The sequence below is a fragment of the Rhinolophus ferrumequinum genome, chromosome 14, assembly GCF_004115265.2.
Source record: "Rhinolophus ferrumequinum isolate MPI-CBG mRhiFer1 chromosome 14, mRhiFer1_v1.p, whole genome shotgun sequence".
Taxonomy (NCBI): domain Eukaryota; kingdom Metazoa; phylum Chordata; class Mammalia; order Chiroptera; family Rhinolophidae; genus Rhinolophus; species Rhinolophus ferrumequinum.
Window position 1 is genome coordinate 63,830,289 of NC_046297.1, and position 19,562 is coordinate 63,849,850.

At 51.2% G+C, this 19,562-nt stretch overlaps 1 long non-coding RNA gene across 8 annotated transcripts in view; it reads left to right on the top strand.

Moving 5' to 3' along the window:
* The window catches only part of LOC117033825 (uncharacterized), a 429,465-nt gene that overhangs the window by 124,196 nt on the left and 285,707 nt on the right, over positions 1-19,562 (top strand). For 7 of the 8 annotated variants that reach the window (XR_004424972.1, XR_004424969.1, XR_004424966.1 and 4 more), the window contains one exon: positions 7,877-8,023. This is a non-coding gene — a long non-coding RNA (uncharacterized LOC117033825). Of the gene's footprint in view, positions 1-217; positions 316-7,876; positions 8,024-19,562 lie in introns of all 8 variants that reach the window. The other variant, XR_004424971.1, reaches the window with a different exon arrangement.

The window sequence follows — 19,562 nt, forward strand, 5'->3', positions numbered from 1 at the left end:
CTGGGTTCACCAGTTTATCCCCAGTACCTAGCATATAACAGGCGTCCTAGAGTTGGGGGCTTGCATTACTTAAGCTTTACAGAAGTAGCGTGATGAATTCAGTCAGCGAATATTTCTTATTTTAGCAAATGATTTTTTGAGCTTCTGTAATCTTGGGGGTTCAGGGTGGGTGGCGGTTCAGCATTGGCTTCCTGTAAGAGCCTGATCTTCATTCTAGGGATGTGACTTCCTGGACGGTGGCCCCTGGGCCAGTGTCGGACCTCTTGTTTCCTTGGCTCCCGAGAAGATGATTTACTGAGATGGAGCGTAACTGGGGTAAGGGACGTGTTTCTCTGGGAGGGGAATCTCCATGCAGCCCACCTCTCGGTGCACCTGGCTGCCATGGGAAACTCCCTGCTCGACTTATGTTCACTGATGTTTGAACTCCCAGGAGTCTGGAACTTCCCCAGGGGTCCCACTGGCCCAGTGACTTCACGTCATTTGAGTACTTGGAGGATGGAGGCTCCACTCCTTTACGCTGAGTGGAAACATACGCGTTCTCTCTGAGTCACGAAAACCGGCAGCTTAGGGTCTAAACAACCACATGGTCTTTTTATTTCAGCATGCAAATGAGCTGTCATTACAGTTCAGGAAGTAGACACTCCGAGCAGAGAGGAGATGGAATCAGAGGTGATTTTTAGATCTGAAAGAGACCTACAGCTTGCCCAGTCCAACCGCCTCCTTTGCAAGTGGCTCCAAGTGGGGAAGGGATTTGCAAGGTCACCCAGCAGACCTGGATTTGGAGCGAGGGGCAAGGGTTTGACTCTGCAAAGCGTTTGCCCCTACAGGTCACCGTCCCCTGTCTACCCAGCCCAGTTGCCTCCCCAAGGGGGGTCACTAAGAAGATGTTGCCCCAGCTGGCATGTGGGGGCTTGTTTTTATCTGCACACGTCAACCCAGGGATCTAAGAGGCTTTTACCGAAAGCAATGGCTTTGATGTTATGGTTTTAAAACTTAAGCTGCTGGCAGGAAAGGAGGTTTTTGGGGTTGATTTAATAATTTAACACGTGACGTGGGAGGGGAGGTGGGAGGATGTTTGTGAGGGAAAGTTGAATTTAAGAGTCGGTGCGAAAAGGAAAGTTTGAGGTGGAGGTGAAGTGCTTCCATGCTTCAAGGGAAAGTCACCACGTAAGGTGGACTCTCCAGAAGCCACCACACCCTGTTTTGATGGGAGGATTTGCACAGCACTTGACAGTTTACCAGGCATTTTCCCGTGTGTCAACTCCTTCAGCCCACTCCACAGCCTGCATCTTTGAGGGGCAGCGAGGCCAGGAACCCGGGACTCTCTGACTCCAAACCCTTTCTTCATGGGACAGTGGTGGGGTCTCACGCTTCCTCCCGGAGGGACTTGTAGGGTTCAGGAGCCCCGTTTCTGGAGCTGGGCTTCTGCCCTACCCACCAGCTTCTCCTCTGGGGAGAACTTGGGTACTTTTCTCACCATGTCGTGCTTTTGTTTCTTGAGCTGTGAAATGGGGATGATAAGAGTCCCCACCCCCCTCCTGGGTTGTCATAGGCATGAAAGCACCGCTCAGCTGCCGGCACGTGCTGGAGCTGGAGAACTGTGTCAGGACTGTAGGACATCTTGGAGACATTGCCAGTTCGGTTCCCGATCTCCACAACAAAGCGAGTATCACAATAAAGCGAGTCACGCAAACTTTTTGGTTTCCCAGGGCATGTAAAAGTTATGTTTACACTATATTGTAGTCTATTAACTGTGCAATAGCGTTATGTCAAAAACAAAACAAAACAGTGGGCATTCCTTAATTAAAAACATGTTATTGCTAAAACATGCTAACCATTCTCTGAGCCTTCAGTGAGTCTTAATTTTTTGTGTGGGTGGAAGGTCTTACCTCCAAGTTGAAAAAACTCGATATGTGCGAAGCGCCATAAAACGGGGTACAACGTGGGCTTTCACACATTGCTGTCACAGCCGCTCTGGATATCAGGGACCTACCTGCTGGTCCCTTGGAGGGCAGCTGGAACACCCTTCAGTATAATGGGTGATGCTACTGCTTCTGGGTCTGTCATCATTCTAGTCCCTCCGCCTTGGAAAATAGGAGGATGTGTAGTGAGTGACAGCTGGGTACCAGGCCCTCTGCAATGTGCAACACGAATGGCTCACGGCTTCATACACCCTTAGGCTCACCCAGGAACTGGGCCAATTTCTTCTTTTCTCCTTTGTGTTCACACACACACACACACATTTTTGAATAGGCAAGTCGTTCACAAGGCGAAACCCAGAAGGGATAAAAGGGGTCATTGGAGACCTACCCGTCCCGGACCCCGGACCCCTGTTTCTCCTCCCCGATGACACTGAAGTCCCCCGTTTGTTGGGTCTCCCCGAGATCATCTGTGCATGTTTGAACTCCAGGGACAAGATGTGTGTCTGTCAGTGCGTCTACAAACGAGTGTTGAGCAGCGTCTGTGTGCAGTGCTGGGTGCTGGGTGGCCCTGGTGGGGCCACACAGGACAGGCAGCTGGCGTCTCAGCACCTTGCAGCTGCTGTCTGCACTGAGACCTCACCATTGCTGTGCTGGGGGCTGTGGCTTCAGGGGACGGGCTGCTCTTGGTGCTGGCTGCTCTGTGGGCCCAAAGGGCCTGCCTCCCTTGTGCCTGTGGCAATCCCTGGCCTCAGGTCCCAGATCGTCCGTGTTCTAGGTGAAAAGCCAGGGAAGAGCCACCCTCCAGCCTCAGTTTCCTGCAATATAAAATGGGAATAACCACAGCATTTGCCTTAAGGGTTCTTGGGAGGATCATGTGACTCTAGTTGCCCTCGTAACACTGCCTGGGACACAGGACAGCCCGCCTCGGCTGCCTGCCTTCAATTCACACTGTCTGTGCCCTCCTCCAGGGAGCCTCTCCTGGCTGCGGCGTGGTGGCGAGGAGTGGGCCCTCCGGGCCTGGCTCTGGGCGTGGGAATAGACGGAGCCATCTGTTTGTCTTGCTTGTTCCCGGCGGGAAGGGTGGTGGTTCATATTAAATCTCAGTTTTATCCTTTGTCGTTTTCTACGCAATAAACCATAACATTTGTACCTAAGGGGACATGGCTTTTGTGACGAAAGCTTGCGTGGGTGGTGAGGCTCAGCCCTTTAGGCCCGTTACTCCCGTCCTGCTCAACGCTGGGTCATCTTGGATTCGGGTACGATTCCAAAGTGGCAGAAAACATTATTACAAAGGTGACGCAAGGAACTACTGCACACTCAGGTTCACCAAGCGTTCCCTCACTCTCCACCCTGCCTCCCTAAACACGCATGCACGTGTGTGCACCTTTTTTCTGAACCATTTAAGTTGCAGACATGCCCTTCTATTCCTAAATATTTAGCGTGTTTCCTAAGAACAAGGACATTCTTTTATGTAACCACTGTGTAATGATCAAACTCGGGAAACTGCGCGTTGCTCCAAGTGTATTATCTAATCCACAGGCCACACACGATTTCGTCAGTTGTCCCAATCACGTCCTTTTGGATTTTGCTGGTCACCACTGCACGTAGTGGCCATGTCTCCTTATCCTGGAGTGGCTCCTCGGCTATTCTTGACCTTGACATTTCCAAAGAGTCCAGGCCAGTGGCTTTGTAGAATGTCCCCCAGTTTGGGCTGGGTTCTTCATTCTTGAAAGCCCATACTGAACTACTTGTTGTACTACGTGTCCTGTGTCCTGTAATCCTTGGTGGTCCGGTACGGCGCGCGGTCACACCCACGTTTTGTAAATGAGCAACCTAAGGCATAGGGAGGTCACGTGATGGGTCCCTGGTCACATTCCCAGGAAGAGGCAGAGCTGAGATTCAAATCCAGGATCATCTCCTCTGCCTGCCAGGCCCTCGGAATGATGACATCTGTCAGACCCTGAGAATAACAAAGTATTAAGCAAGCACATACTCTGCGCCCAATTGTGTACGAAGCTTTCTGCGTACACTGCAATGCGTCCCCACCCCAGTCCTGGAAGGCAACTGCTCTCTCTAGCCCTGATATACAGGTAACTGCTCTATTTACAGAGAGGTTAAGTGGGCTGCCCAGGACGCACAGCTGTTCACTGGCGGGGACGCGCTCTGCCCCGGCAGTGCCCTGAATCTGCACATGCTTCCTCTGCCTTCAGGCCTGCTGGAGCTCAGAGGCCCAGGCAGACATATGAGCCAGGCTGGAGGCTTTCACCAGCTTTGCTGACCCTCCGGGACTACCTGTGTTTATGTGCTTTTCTGGGGGTTCTAGGGGGAGTGAAGACATCCCAAGGCCGGGGCCACTCTCACTGGCTTCCTGGGTTGGGGACCGGGGCAGCTGGCCTGTTCTCTGCTCCTGGAGGTGCCTCAGTCCACCTTCATGGTCTGTTTGCAGTGACTGGATGGTGCTTTGATGATTTCCAGGTCGGGAATCGCCATGAAGTCGTTCACTATATGGCTGGCTCCTGCTGTCATGCTGAGCAGCCCCGGGTCCCTCCCGATGGGGCGGCTGGTCCTGGCCGCCGTCAGCATGCCCAAGTGGCCCCACTGCCCAGGCAGCACCCAGGGGGCATTCGAGGCCGCTGCCCTAGCATCAGGCAGCCTTGTTCACCGTGCAGCTGGTGATTCATTATTCGATCCACGTGCCTCCCCTTCTCGATGGAGAAAGTTATTAGGGCCCTGCCTTTCAGGTTGTGGCAAGGAGCAGACACTCGGAGACTGTGTGTGACACACTTGTATTTCTGTGGGCAGAACAAGGAAGATTCCAGAACACAATGGCCAATGGGCTGGTGTCTGGGCCCCGATCTACCTCTCGCCTCCTAGGGACCTTGGGGATCCCGGCTCTGCATGTCACAGGCACTCAGGCTCTCAGTCACCAGAGTATAGCATTGGTCCCTGCCAGTGGTCTTCTGCCATCCTGAGTGACATCAGGGAAATACCGTCGGCATCCTGAGAGAGCCTGTGACCCCTGGCTCAGGTGCAACTGCAGGGTGTCTGTCCAGCGCAGAGCAGGGGACTGTCCCGTCCTTGGGACAGACTGTTGGCAGGAGGACCTGGGAGCCACAGCCATGTCACCTTAGGCCCAGGCCCCCGGCACATGTTGCATGTAGAGTCCCCTCAGCACCTGCTTGCTCCCTTTTCCGCTAGGCTGGCTGGATCCTGAGGGTGAGTGGCCGAGCCAGTGCTGTCACCCTACGCTGGGCCAGTCTCCTTTACTCCTGGCTTGTCCCATGGGTGGCGTGTGACCATACTGCCTGCCATGCTTGCTGCATTGAGGGGGGACTGTGACCTTTCCACTCTGACCACCGCGGCCGGCCCAGGAACCCCTCCCCCCAGCTCTGGCAGCGAGCCTCTGGCTGGGCTGACTCCTGGGAGAAACTTAGACATTTCAGTTCCTTAATTTCCACAGAACATTGCTCCATGGTTTAAAACATTAATTAAAAACATTAATCAGTTTGGCTGCCTTGGAGAGAGTTTCTTTTTTGGAGGGAGCTGCTTTCCGGGGTTGTTGCCGCCCGTCCAACAAGGAGGATGGTAATGAGCTTGCAAGCGAGACAGCGATTCCGCCATGAGTTTCTTGTCTGGTGTCAGGCAGCCTCTTTGGCCTCTCTGAGCTTTAGGTTCCACGTCTGTAAAAGGGGGATGCTGGTCATAGTGTGACCTGATCTCCTGGGGTCATCGTGGGTGCTCAGTGGTCCCGGGAGGCTATTCCTCAGCAAAGGGTCCTGTAAGGAGGGCGCTTGCAAATGGCACTGGTGCTAGGATGCCTTCCGCCTCTCTAGGGCCCTGTAGTGTGTGGAGTACCTCTTGCATGCAGTACCTCGATTAATCCTGGCAGCACCCCTGGGAGATGGGTAAGGGTTATCGTCCGCTCCATGTCACAGATGAGAACACTGAGACGTGCGGGTCACGCCAGGCCTGGACCTGAGCCCCTTTGACTCAAGCCCGGGCTTTAGCTCCATTCTCACTGATTCCCTTTGCCCCATGTGCTGAGCCCTGCACTAAGTCTTGTGGTGAGAGGAAGAGGGACGGGAGGCCTTTGCCCCTCCTTATGGGGAGGACACTGAGAAGTTAAGGCCCGAGCATTTGCTTACGTGGAATGCACCATCGCTGACGCTTCTCAGTGCTCGTAATGTGCCAGGCCACACGCTTAGCTCTGCAAAGATTCTTGATTCCTGTGAAGACTAAACCTTTAAGATGAGGCTGCTCAGAGAGTAGTAATTTGCTCAGGCTCCGAAACAGGCTTCTTGAGTAGAACTGGGATGCCAGCCCAGGCAGCCTGGCAGAACCCACGGTCCACCGGCACGCTGGGCTGCTGCCCTGTTGGGGTAATGGAGCCAGTGCATTTCGACAAAAAGGACAACGTGCTTTCTAGGTCAAGATGCCCGAGAAGCAGGGGAGGCTGCCCCCAGGGGTGTGTGGATGTGCTGAGGAGAGCATCTTTCTGAGCGCATTGCCAGTCAAAGGGACTTCTCCGAGTGAGGGGGAATTCACCCTGTCCTGCTGGGAACTGGGACTGAGCATCCCCTGGAATCAGAGTGAAGGAAGAAGACAGGAAACTCTCTCAGGCTTGCAGAGCTGTTACAGTGCTCACTGTGACACTTACACATCCAAGGGAGGGATGTGATACCCAGAGGACCAGAGAAGCGAATTATGGCCAGAGTTTTCCTGGAGGAGAGAGGGAATTGATGGTGGGGAATCCAAGCCACCTGGCCTCTGTCCTTGGGGCAAGGCTATTTCTCTAGCCGTTCCCAGATGGAGGGCAAATTCCCCTTCAGAACTCATCAGTTCTCTTTCTTCTGAGTCTGTTTTTGCTGAGTTCCCTCTTCTTGATGAGCTGGCATCCAGGATGCTGGGGACTTTTGTGGGGGACAGGAGGGAGGGCTGGAAGGGGACAGGAGCACCCCATTGTAACATGTCATAGGATGGCTTTCTGGAGGTGCCACACCATCCCTTGAAGGAGAGGAAGGCAGACCTGCTTTGGGGCACCTTAGAAGGACCTCCCAGAGCTGGTAAGACCAAGGGCGGTCTCCTTGCCCCGTTCCCCATTCTGTTTCATCCCTTCTGGCCCCTCACATAGCTGTCTCGATGATCAGTTAGGATAAGAATCCCTGGTGAGGCTACATTTTTTTGTTCCCTGAGTAATGCAGGATGTCCCCTGATAATATGTTATCAGACGGCTCAGATAAAAGTTACGACCCAATTAATCTGATCCAGTGTCCCTGACTTACACAGTCCCCACCGGCTGTGGAATGCGATGGGCATAGTTACAGGCCATTCTCAGGAGGAAATGACTTGGCTTCTTATCATTCCCCTCTAGCCAGAACTCCTGGAATCAGATGAATGCAAGTTTTAGTGGGGAAGGGGGTGCGCTGGATGGGTGAAGGCCTGACCTTTGGTTCTGGTCTGGTCTCTTCGGAAATAGGGAGCTATCAAAACCGCTCTCATAGGATTCAATGGCTTAATGTATTTAATTATCACAATACTTGGCACTTAATAGTTGCTCAGTAAATGTTGGTTCTTCCAGTGCTTCTCATTGAGCGCATACTACCGTTGTTTCCCTGAAAATGAGACCTAGTTGGACCATCAGATTTAATGCATATTTTGGAGCAAAAATTAATATAAGACTCAGTATTGTATTATATTATATTATACTCGGTATTATATTAAAGTAAGACCGGGTTTTATATCATATGAAAATAAGACTGGGCCTTATATTAATTTTTGCTGCAAAAGATGCATTAGAGCTGATGGTCCAACTAGGTCTTATTTTGGGGGAAACATGGTAGTAGATCCTTCTTACTTTTTTTTTTTCTTTTTAAATGAATGAAATATCTCATTACTGAATCTATTCACGTGGGCATCGATACTAATAATTTTGTCCTTTTCTTGTATATTTCCAGAATCCTGTTATACCTGGGCTTTAGGTGCTTTTTATCTGGGGAAAAAAAAAAAAAAAAGAAAAAGTATCCATTCAGCACTCCAGAGGGACTTGAGAAGTGTCCTTCCCTGAAGTAAAGCTGTAATATCTTGAGATTTGGAGAATTAAGGTAAGGGATTTTCTCCTTTTGAGCCTTTGGGATGAAAAATGGCTTTTGGAATTGGTGATCTCTTGCAACCCAGTTTAGGTTGTGATTCTCGACCCCTCGGCCTGGCTTCCTGTTCCGCTTGCTCCAAAGTTGGCTATCTGTCCCCTCACTCTGAGACACAGGACCTGGCTGTCAGCGTTTGGCCGCCTGGACCTTGTGCCTTGGGAGCTCTTCTTTGGTCCCCAGCCAAGGAAGGAGCCCACCATGTCCTATGTGGATACCCCTCTCCTTCCCACATGGCAGAAGGTGGGGGTGCTCCAGCTGTCCTGCTAAGACATGTGGAGACAGCATCAGGAAGAGGACGAGAAGGCGCCGTGGCCATCTCATGATCAGATCAAAACGCCGTTGGGGCATCTAGAATGCAATCTTTTCCTCCCTCCCTGCCTTTTGAGTTGCATGCGCCAGCCGCCCCAGGTCTGAGGCTACCTGGCGCAGTGGGTGAGAGGTTAAAACCGAGGGCTCCAGGCAGCCCCAGTTTGTCCCGGTTTTGCTACTTGCCTCCCCTTGGGCAAATCACTCGGTGTCTCCAAGCCTCCGTTTGTAAAGTAGGGATGGTATGAGCACGTGTCTCAGATGGACGTCCTGGGTATTGAATGAGACAGCGGAGGTAAACAGCTTAGCATGCTGCCTGGCACAGAGGGGCAAATGCTTCAAAAGTTTGTCTGTTTGTTTGTTTGTTTGTTTGTTTTTTAATATTCATTAATTATACCATTTAGAGGTCCTTCCATGCAGTGGGCTGTTTTGAAGTGCTTAGTCAGCACTTCTCTCTGCCTTTCTCCTGCCAGCAAATCTTCCTGAGTAAAGGCTTGTGAATGACCTTGCAGGTCGTGCACAGACCCCCGCCAGGAGCAGACTTGATTACTCTCTCCCCTGGACTGCAGCCAGCAACGTCCGGCCTGCCTCCATTGTACATTGTGGCTTCTTCCCCGCCCCCTGTGGCCCCCTGTTTCTTCCCCGCCCCCGTCTGTCCCCCCAGTGGCTTGCGAGCTTGTTCCAGCAAGGACTGTCTCACATGTCCCGACACCCCAGGCTCTGGCCTCCCAATGTGGATGTTGAAAGAACAAATAAATGGATAATTGAAAAGGGGGGGGGGTAGAGGGGAAAAGAGAGAGACAGAGAAAGAACCAAAAGAAGAAAGTTTTTAAAGCCTTAGAGCAGGGGTGTCCAAACTTTTTCAACGTTTTTCTCCAAGGGCCGTATGCGGTAAAGTACACACACAGCCGGGCCACTCACTCGAGGTGAAGTACGTATTGCCTCACCTGGTTTATTTAAGTAAACTAAATATATTTTTGGAATTTGCTGCTGGCCAATAAAAAATGGATTGCGGGCCGCAGTTTGGACACCCCTGCCTTAGAGCAACGAATGAGGTCAAGTTGCAATTTTTGTTTTTTTAAAGGAGATGCTGAAAAGAATAAATAACTTGATGAAAAGAGGAGAATGAGTCCTCCCACACATTTGCAAACCATGCAGGGACGGAAAGGTGAGAGAAAGTGTGGACTGGTGTGAACCTTCACTAGGGAAGGCAGAACGAAGAGTAGCAAAACGATTGTGCTGACGGGCTATTTGTGTCATCTTTTCTCCCATGCCGGACATTTTTCAAAATGCATTTGTGTTTCTAATGTCCCATGTTCAGACGTCTCGGGACACAGAGTGGAGAGCATGTGGCCTTGCCCTTCAGTCAAGGTGGGGGGACTGATGCACACGTAGGACACTCCAGATTCAGGAGGAGTGTGGGGGGCCTGGGGAGGGGCCCTTGTTCTTGGGGAGCCTTCCTAGAGAGGGTGCTGCCTTTGCAGACTCTTGAAAGCTGAGTAAGCCCCCTAGGAAGGAGCCGAGCGAGCGGATTTGCAGTGAGGAAGCCTTTTTGTCCTGTGGAACTCTGTACCCTGTGCACTCCCGTTTTCTATGCATTTGCATTTCATGATCTAACTTCCCACCTCTGGTGTCAGAACTCATCCGCAGTGAGGACAGCTGACAGGACTTCCTGTGCAAGTGCCGTTTTTGGCCCTCAAGCCCTCAGCCAGTCCTAGAGTTTTGTTTTGGGCGCCCACGCTCCTGACCCGGGCAGTCGGCTTTGGGAACAGGAGTGGACGCGGACATGCAGCAAGCAGCCTTTTCTGTGATCACCATGCCCTGTAGTTCCTGGGGGGCTGGAGCACACTGTTCCCATTGGGGGGATAGGGCAGATGGCACTCCGGTCATTGGGACAGAGGATCTGAAAGCTGGAAGCACCGTCGCTTGCTGCCAAGGCTGCAAAAGTGAGCAGTTGTGGCCTGTGAACGGAGGAGAGGCTTGGCAGGTCTGTGTGGGGGTGACGGGAGAGGAATTTCCCTAGAATTCAGCTGCTGGGAGCAGGCAGAGCAGGGGTGGGTGCTGGGATTCAGAGGCACACAGTCCTGAACACGTCCGGGGCCGGGCTGGTCTGTGATGGGGGTTCTGACAGAGGCCCAAGCATTTGGCTGTGCCCGTGGTTCTCCTTATCCGAGACGCACCGCTCTCCCACTGGGAGCCTGTCTGCCTGCATCCCTGTCTAGAAAGCAGCTTAGCTGGGCTGCATGCCAACAGAAGGGCACCTGCACCTTTCCCATGGCCGAGACTGCCATAGAACAGAGGTCCCAGTAACCTGGATTCTACCCCAGCCCCACCTCCCACCACCTGTGACCCTGGGCAAGTCCTTTACCACTTTACAGGCGTCTCTTTTCTCAGCTGCCAAAGTGACCGGTCCCCACTCGGGGGGAGGGGGAAAGGGGGTCTTGAGGATCACAGAGTCAGGCCTGAGGAGATGGCAGTGAATGGGAGCCCTTATTATTTGCTCTCTTCCACCTGCTTACCTGTCTAGCTCCCGACCGCCTCAGTGTTACTCTGTCACCCAGGCCCCTCCTTGGATGTGCACATGGGATTGGCTTCTTCCTTTTGACCTCCATCTTGCTCTCTCGGACCCCTCTCCTGGCCCTGCCCGATACTCCCCAGCTGACCCCTCTGGTCCTTGGTGAGAGGGTGTCCCTGACGTCTCCTGCCTGCCTGTCTGTGGACACGAGCCAGCCCTGGTCTTCAGCCGTAGGCGTGTGTGTAAAAGTGGCTTCCTGTATTCGGTGTCCACTGTATTGAAAGAACTCTGGCCCCCTCGGAACTCTACACTTGAAACAGAAACATATTTGCAAAACACCTCTGGTTTTGGCCCATTTTACTATTCTTGTGGTTTCTTTCATATTGAGGTTTTTGGCTCATTGCATTTGACCTGGAGTTTATTTTTAGCAAGCGAAGGCAGTTCAATTCATGTCAAAACATGAGCGCGAATGCAGAGGAGGGCTTTGTCAGGCTAGGGGAATGTGTGCCTTATTTATTTATTGTTTTTCCTGATAAGATCTGTCGCACAATTGGATGCCCATCTTCCTCGGCATTGGTGCCTACAATGGATGGGCTTAGAGCAAAGGCCAAGCTTTAGAACCTGCAGTTCCTATTATTTCCCCGGTGGGTTTCATTCTGTCTCTAGAGGTAGCATCCGACTTTCCTGAATACCAGCTCTTCTCCCTGGATTGCAAGAAGGCTCTGCGTCTTGTTTTCTCTCTTGCTCCAGCTTGTGGCATCACGACATGTACACAGGACATGCGTGGGGAATGTTTCCTCAGATTGCCTGAATTTCAGGACCCGGCGTTTGAGCCACAAAGTCAGAAAGGCTGCAGAAAGTGCTTTTCCATCAAGGGTACCTTAGTCTGCTTGGGACAGAAAGGAAGCACGGATGTCCGCTTAGGACTTTACGGTTTATAAAGTTCTTTCTCCTCCTTTCTCCTGTTTTTAAACTCCACGACTATTTACTGAGAACCTACAGTGTGCCACTATGTGGGGTGCCTGGAATAAATCAGAGAAAAGCCACCATGCTTGCTTTGAAGGAAATCCAGAGACGAATTGGCTTTATGGTTCCATGTTGCTATGCACTGCCTATGTGTGTATCCGCCCCCCCAAATTCATCTGTTGAAACCCTTATCCCCAATGTGCAGGTGTTAGTGGGTGGGGCCTCCGGGAGGTCATTAGGTCAAGGTCATGAAGGTGAAGCCCCCGTGATGGGATTAACGCCCTTATAAGAAGAGACACCAGAGAGTAGCTTCTCTATCTGCTCCCCACAATGTGGGGACACCGTCGAAGACAGCTTTCTGCAGACCAGGAACTGAATCTGCTGCCACCTCGATCATGGACTTCCAGACTCCAGAAACTGTGAGAAATAAATTTCTGGTGTTTAAGACCCCCAGTCTATGATATCCTGTTACAGCAGCGTGAGCTGATGTAAGACGCCCTTATTTCACAGATGGATGAACTGGACACTCGGAGAAACTGCATCGATGAGAACTGCCTGCGTCTTCTGAATCCTGTCACTCAAGCCTGCACCCCACCCCCGACACTGATCTGCAGGCGTATTTGGACTCTTTCCTTGCTGCTACTCACTGTTCTACCTGGCTCTCCATCTCCCCCTCTCCTCTCCTCTTTTTCGTGGCCATCTTCCTTTCCCCCTCTCCCAGCTCATTTCTTCTGAAAATGAGGCTCTTTCTCTCTCCAGTGCCTCCTGGGGGAGGAGATCTGATGATAAGCTGCTGTGCTGTCACCTGAGGCAGTGGCCTGTGTCACCCAGTCCCCTCCCCTGCACATTCTCTGGTCACTGACATGAGGTAGCAGCTCTCTCGCTCCCTCCCTGACTTCCTTCTCACTAGGAGCCAGGTCCGGTGCCAGCTGTGGGAGACAACCGAGCAGATGCACAGTATACAGGGAGAGACACAGTGAATTCAAACAATGGTATTCGCAGCGTTAGGTGCTAAATAACTGTGCTACTGCCCTCCCCGGCCCCCATTCATATACTGAAGCCCTAGACCCTAGTGTGGCTGTAGGTGAATAAAGGGACTAATGAAGCTTAAATGAGGTCCTAACGGTGGGGCCCTGATCGGTAGCATTGGTGTCCTCACAAGAAGAGACCCCTGAGAGCTCCCTCTCCCTCTCTCTACCATGTGAGGACACAGCAAGAAGGAGGCGTCTGCCAGCCAGGAAGGGAGCTCCCCCCAGAACCTGAATCGAATGGAGCCCTGATCTCAGACTTGTAGCCTCCAGAGCTGTGAGAAAACAAATGTCTGTTGTGTAAGCCAGGCAGCTGCTGGCATTTTGCACAGGCAGGCTGAGCACCCAAACACACACGGAGGCTGCGTGTCTCAGGCCATGGGCTGCAGGGCAGTGGGATTGCTTTGGCCCCAAAGCCACTCTGTGAGCGTGGAGCCCAGCTGATGCCTTTGATGCTTCATAGCCCCGTCTTGAAAGCTAGGAGCCCGGATTGAGTGCCCACAAGAGCCACTCGGGTCCTGTTCCGTCTGTACCCTGACTTTTCAGGGTCTCCCTAAGCTGGGCCCCGTTGATGATTTTCACTCTTCCTCGCTCAGACACAACTGGTACTTAGTGTACACTCCTGTGGTCACAGCCTCAGGCTTCTGTGAAGTAGAGGCAGCCCTGGACTCCTGACAGTTCCTTGGGACCCACCGGGCTGCCTCCCTTTAAGATGCACCCCGCCCCCCGTATTACAGGAATCCGTTCATCCCTTTGTTCATTTCTTTTGGAGTTTGTGCATTCTCTTCATTCGCCCCAGAAACAGCTAAGCCTTGGCAATTCTAGCAGCTACTGTCAGGCAACACTAAAAAGGTACAAGGCTTGTAAGGACGGTGGTGGTGGCGGTGGGTACTAGTATGAGGATGAAAACACTATCACTAACAGGACCCATAATAATAATAAAAATCACAAGAGCTCAAATGTATTACTCGTACAGTTCCCAGCACTTTCTTTATATACTCTTCAGGGCATATGAGGGGATAGAGAATAACTAACGTGTCCAAGGTGGCAAATGAAGGACTGTTCCTCTGGACTGGATGTGAAGCTCATCCTAGAACAATGTGCTTTTGCATAACTTCAAGTTCTTTTTTGTGGTTGTTGTTGAACGTGAGCCGACCGTTTAGAAGCTTTTACTAACGAGAGGACCATTTGCTAACTTGAAGTCAGTGCTGCGCCGTCCCAGGTATCTCCATCCTGGTGTGTGTCTCTTAGGTCTCATATCGTTATCCAGAGACGCCACCTCTTGTCGTCATCCAGGCGACGTCCCAGCTCGCGCTCCAGGTTCTCTCCAGTGTAATGAAATACATGACCGAGCCCCACATGGCACGCAGATGGAGCTCCTCTGGGGTGCGGTGGCTTTCAGAAGCCGTGCACTGCCAGGGCGCTGTCCCACGGGTCTGTTGGAATTCATATTCTCCTGCTCTAATCCATATTCTCTCCAGTTTTGTCACGCTCCCAGAGCTGGTTGCACTAGGTGCCTTTAGGAAGAAAACACCCATTAGTGGGAGGCAAGGCATCCTGAGGATTTGTTTTGTTTCCCTCCAAAGATGAAACCTTAAAACCAGAAAACTGACCTGAGCCAGCATCATGCAACGTTTGGCCTCAAGGACTCGTACGGGCATTTTTCTACTGAGGCACCCTGGCTTCATGCCCGTGGGAAATCACTTAGGGGACCTTTAAAAATAGTGGGTTAAGGAAAAGTTTCATAGAAATAGAAATGAGAAAAAACAATGAAAAAGAAAACCCAATCGAAGGGCCATCTTCCCTGAGCTGGCGTCTTCTGTAGCTGCCCTGACCCTGCTGGTGTGGGAGGGAATCAGGGAAGTGACGGACTGGCGGGGAGAGGGCACTGCACAGGGAGTCCGGAAGGAGATTTGAGCCCAAGTCTCTGCTTTGCCACTTGCCAGCCCTGTGCTCGGAGGAAGGCTCTTGATGCTTCTGAACCTTGAATTCCTCCTGTGCAGAGCAAGCTGTTCTGAGGACCAAATGACATTACCGTCTGTGAATCCTGAAAGACACACACCTAAGACGGTAGTGGGGGGTGCATTCATTGTCCATTTGCTTCGGGTTTTTGAACCTGACTTTCCCCCAGCCATCACTGAAAGCAGGGGACTGGAAGGCTGCCCTGGTCCCTCCCAGCTTACACATTTCACATTCACCCGTTTTTTTGTTTTTGTTTTTTTTCTTTTCAGGCTGTTAGAATGTTTCAGCGTTTAATGGGAACAGCATAAGACAGTCATCAGAAGGAGCAGAAATTAGAGAAAGTATTCCAGAGGTCGTCATTTTGTACCGGTACCCCTGACACGTCCACTCTCCTACACAAACTTTACTTTTGGAACAGTTTTAGATTTTACTGAAAAATTGTGAAGATAGTTCAGAATGCTCCCCTGTACCTCACATCCCATTGTCCTGACTGTTACCATCTTACATCAGTGTGGCACTTTTGTTATAATTAATACCCCATATTGATACAGTATTATTTTAGATTTCCTTCGTGTTTATCTGTCCTTTGTCTGTGCCGGGATCCCATCCAGTAGGATACATAACATGTAGTCATCCTGTTTCTTTAGGTTCCTCTCGGCTGTGACAGTTTCTCAGACTTGCCTTGCTTTGGATGACTTGGACAGTTTTGAGGAGCACTGAGCTAGTCTTTTGAGGGATGCTCCTCTGTTAGGGTTTGTCTGATGTTTTTCTCATCAGTAGGGTGGGATAAGGGGTTTAGGGAGAAAGAACACGAAAGTCAACTGCCATTTTCATCACACCGTACTAAGGCTCTGTCCTCGCAGGGTGACGAGTCACTGTGGATGGTAACCTCGGTCGCTTGGCTGTCGGACTGTTTGTCAGGTTTCTCCACTGTGCAGATACTCTCCCCGCCCCCACCCTCTTCCTCGTGCTTGGACGGATGTCACCACGTACGGCCACACTTAAGGAGTGGGGCATTATGTTCCCCTTGAGTGCAGTATCTGACACACTATTTGGAATTCTTATCCATGTGAGATTTCTCTCTTCTCCCCCATTTATTTACTTATATCAGTATGAACTCATGGATATTTATTACATGTTAGGTTGGTGCAAAAGTAGTTGCGGTTTTTGCAGTTATTTTTAACCTTTTAAACCGCAATTACTTTTGCACTAACCTGATACTTTGGATTATAATCCAGTATGACTTCATTGCTCAGATTTTTCCAGCCTTGGCCACTGAGAGCTCTTTCAGTTGGCCCCTGTGTCTTTTTGACATACTCCCATCATTGTGGGTTTTTTTGGGTTTTTTGGGGTTTTTTTTTAACATTTTCTTATTTTCTGACACTGTAGGTTGCTTCAGGCTCATCTTGTGTATTTCCTGCCCCAGACTTGGAATTGGCCCGTTTCTCCAGGGAGCTCTGGTTTCTTTTATTGGAGAATGGTATTAGAAACCAAAATATTGGGGCTGGACATGTCACTGCTATTGGAGTGTCATTGTTTCTAGGCCTTCTCAGCCGACAGAGCACTGAAATATGTGTGTGTATACTGACCTGTGTATATACACTTATGTATAAATATTTCCGTAAGTGTCCATCTATATCCACCTTAAACGCACCAGGAGTTCAGGGTGATGTCCTAACACAGATCCCTTACCACACTCCACACGCTTTTCTTTTTTTTAATTAAAGTTTATTGGGGTGACAATTGTTAGTAAAATTACATAGATTTCAGGAGTACAATTCTGTATTACATCATCTATAAATCCCATTGTGTGTTCACCACCCAGAGTCAGTTCTCCTTCCATCACCATATATTTGATCCCCTTTACCCTCATCTCCCACCCCCACCCCCCTTAACGGACTTGTTTTTTTCACGTGCATCGGTTGGCAAGAGGAGGTGGTGGATGGCGAGGTCTTAAAGTCCACATGGGCTGAGAGCAGCGGACTGAGAACTCTGGACTTTCCCCTGTGGGCAGTGTAGTCTCACGAGCAGAAGTCAAGATGAATCGGATACAATTGCACAGACATATGTGCTTCCCAGAATGCTCACAGACCGGGATGCTGCCACCCTCGTGGGCCTTGCGTGCCCTTCCTGGTCTGTGGGCCTTCCTGTTCTCCTGTAGGAAGCCTTCCCCGCCACCCCTCCCCTCTCATGCCTCCCCCATACATACCTTCTCCCCCCACGCACTCCTAGAGCTCCCTGGGCTCACCCCATTAGAAATGCACCCACCTAGTTAGGTTTTTTTTTTTTTATTCTTTTCAAAATTTCTGCTTGTCTGTTGCTCCCACATGGACCAAACCCTTGAGGGAAGCACCACTGTCACCTAGGCAATGCCTTGCATGGCTCCCCCAAAACAAGGAAGGGGTTCATCCGTTCAGTTTCGGAGTTTGTGGGGGAAATGATAGATGGAGTGGCCAAAGCACATGCCCCTGCCTTCTTGGAGCCGGACGCGTACAGAATGTGATGGAAGGAGTTCACACACAATGCAGGATCTTGTAGCTGGTGTCCCTTTCGCCCAGGGGTCTCAAACTCAGTTGTCTGCAGGGGCCTGGCAATAAGTAATGTGGGCCTGGCAGGCAGGCCCCAGGAATTGGTGGGGAGCTAGAAAGGACACAGAGCTGCTGAGGAGCCGGGACCTCTAGCCAGTGTCCTGTCTGATGGCCCAGGGTCTGTGCCTGAAAAGTTGTTTGTGAATGTGACGATTGTCCCTGTGCCTGCCCAGGATAAAGGGGCAGTGGCCATTTTGTGGCTGCTGACTGTGGCCCTGAAGGAAAGCTGGCCTGGCGTGGCCAGATCTGATTGTTCCAGGGAGATTGGAGTGGGGGGGGAGGCTTGCCCCTTCCTATTTGCCTTCTGTTCCTGACATTGTCACTGTAGCAACACTTATTACCCTGGCAGCAGCCCATGGCCCCAAAAGCAACAGTCGCTTCCAGTTTGCAGGATTGTTTTTTTTTTTTTTTTTTTTTTTTTATCCCACACTCTGGGAACCAGCTTCATTGGCGGCTTCCAGAGCGGACACTCCCAGCTGGGGCTCTGCAGGGACCCCCAGGCTTCTTAGTTCTGATGATCCTACCCCTCACCCCATCCCGAACGGTGTGTGCTTGCTCGGTGCAGCCCACGACTTCTCAGATACCTCGGGGGTCCCCCTTTTGTCTTTTCAGTAAATGGTTCATTCTTTATCTGAACTTCTGCCTATTCAAACACCGGCCTGTTTCCTCTTCCTGTGAAGTCTGATTAACACGCGAGGTGTATTTCTGTATTTCCTAGCCTTGTCTCCTGTGCTCAACGGAGCTTGACGCGGCTTTGCCAGGCTTGTCGCTTTGAGGCCCAGAGTGCCGCTGCCATCTCACCGCCCACCGGCAGTCCCTGCCGGGAAGCCCTGCGTCTTACACTCGCTGCCGGCCCACAATCACGGGTGCTCCCGAGGGGCTCGCCACAGTCTGCTGTTCATGGAGGTGATGCTTCGGGTTTTCCGCGATGAACACTTGTCCCCAGGGTGGGCCGGGCTCCTCTGCGTCTGCAGGGGTGTGTGCCCATGTGGGGTGGAAACAGGCTTCTCCAAATAAACCCAGGCCATGCTGACAGGGGGAAGTGAGGCTGTCAGGGGAGAAAATGTAGTCTGGGTGCTTCTTGGGGGCTTTCCTCTGGGCTGGGGCATTGTTACAAGACTGCCCTCAGCATGCTCCCTGCCCCGTTCAGACTCACCCACGGCTGCTCGCTGTAGAGTGTGTCTACTAGACAGAAGCCACTTGCTGCCAGGATTGTGCCCTTCGCGCCCCACCTCGATATCGTCGTCTGAACTCGCCTTCCTCACCAGGCACATCCACAATCCTTTCGTCACTCCAGGGCTGAAACTGTATGTTTCTCAGGGTGCGACGTGATTGCTTATAAATTTCGATATTCCTTAGGAATTCTCGTCCGTCACGCCCACCAGCATGCCCCACTGTATCCCAAACAGGCCTTTGCCCGTGCACTCCGTCACCCTGACCTTGCGTCTCGCATTCCCCTTTCTTACTCTGTCTTTCACGTGCAGAGTTACTGGGGCGTGGATGACTTTGCAAGGCTGCTGTCACAACGGACCACAGACTCCTGAAACACAAAGGACCACAGACTGGCTGACACAACAGAAGTTTGTTCTCTCCCAGTTCTGGAAGCCAGAAGCCTGAAATCAAGGTGTCGGCGGGGTGGCCTTCCCGCTGAAGATTGTGGGGAAGAATCCTTCCTCTCCTCTCCCTCAGCTTGTGGCGGTGGCTGGAACCTTGGCCTTCTTCACTTGGAATCCCGTCACTCCAGGCTCTGCTCCCATCCTCACGTGGCCTCTCCTGTGTGTCTCTGTCCACATTTCCCTTTTCTTATAAGGATGAGGTCCACCCTAATCCCATATGATTTCATCTTAACTTCATGACTTCTGCCAACACTCTAGTTCCAAATAAGGTCACTTTTCACAGGTACTGGGGTTAAGGCCTCAACAGACTTTCTTTTTCAGGGGGCTCACAGTCCAACCCACAACAAGGTGTAGAAGAAGAAAATATTACAACTTCTACACCTGTTTGCTTTATTTCTTTTTTTAATGAAATGGCTTAGAGTTTGTATGTTTTGTGATAAAATAATATAGGCATTCCTGTGTATTATATTAATGTCAATTTCCTGATCCAATTTGATAAGTGTACTGGGGTAA